Source organism: Hyaena hyaena, unplaced genomic scaffold (genome assembly GCF_003009895.1).
Source record: "Hyaena hyaena isolate Hyena2069 unplaced genomic scaffold, ASM300989v1 scaffold_591, whole genome shotgun sequence".
Classification (NCBI taxonomy): domain Eukaryota; kingdom Metazoa; phylum Chordata; class Mammalia; order Carnivora; family Hyaenidae; genus Hyaena; species Hyaena hyaena.
This window is the reverse complement of record NW_024081224.1, coordinates 330,495-331,638: the sequence shown is the minus strand read 5'-3', so window position 1 is coordinate 331,638 and position 1,144 is coordinate 330,495. Positions and strand designations below refer to the sequence as shown.

The window sequence follows — 1,144 nt, the reverse complement described above, 5'->3', positions numbered from 1 at the left end:
AAAATACTTTCAGATATGGCTTCAAAATGCAAAACTATGATATCAATAAAAGATACACCTAAAACAAAGTTGCTCAAGGAGTTTGGGAAATCAACTTGACATTACTGATTCTCAAGTATATTCGAAAGAGTAGAATATAAAGTAACAAATATTTGCTGAGTGCCTACTAGGTACCAGGTATGTGTTGCAACGCTGCAATGATTCAACCAATGAGGGGTGAAGACAGAGTTAGGCAAATAGTCAGCAGGAAGAGAATGGAGTCTGGAAACAGTCTTACACTTGCATAAGAATTTAATCTATGTTAAAGACAGTATTTCAAATATGTAGGGAAAGGACAACTTTAACTTCCATCTTTAAAAAAGAACAGTAATAGGGCTACCTGACTGGCTCAGTCTGGAGAGTACGCGACTCTCTTGATCTCAAGTTGTGATTTCAAGCCCACATTTGGTGTAGAGATCACTTATAAACAAACAAACAAACTGAAAAATAATAATAATAGGGCACCTGGGTGGCTCAGTCAGTAGAACATCCAACTCTTGATTTCAGCTCAGGTCATGATCCCAGGGTCGTGGGATCAAGTCCCCATGGAGCTCCACACTGAGCGTGGAGCCTGCTTAAGATTCTCTCTCCCTCTGGTCCTTTCCCCCACTCATGCATAGAATAAAATATAGGAGTATATTTTTTATATTTGGGCTCTACCTGAACTGCTCAAAGAATTTGGGAAAAGTTTTCAATTAGCAATACTCGCGCTTCGGATAAACCTCATTGGCTACGATACTGCCACTGTGCAAAGCTTGCTCAAAGAATTTGAATAAACAGTTCACAGGGAATACAAAGGGCAATTAAACATGAAAAAATGCTTAACCTCACTAGGAGTTTAAAATTGCAAATTAGCACAGCAGTGATATCCAGGTGGGGGGCAAAGGGACACCCTTGGTGCGAATATGAACTGGCACAGCCTTTTTGAAGATCAGTTCAGCAGGATATATCAACAATTTTAAATGGGTCAACCCTTTAATCTGGCGATTCCATTTCTACGAGTTTACCCTGTGGAAATCTTCACACAAGTGTTCAAAGATCTTTGTAGAAGGATGTTCATTTCCAGAGGATTTAAAACAGCAAACCACTTGGGATGGAGCCTAAA

The 1,144-nt window shown here is 39.5% G+C and overlaps 1 pseudogene; it reads right to left on the bottom strand.

Annotated features, from left to right (window-relative positions):
- Positions 1-665: 665 nt before the first annotated feature.
- LOC120248528 lies at positions 666-795 on the bottom strand (annotated as a pseudogene).
- Between the last annotated feature and the right edge of the window lie 349 nt (positions 796-1,144).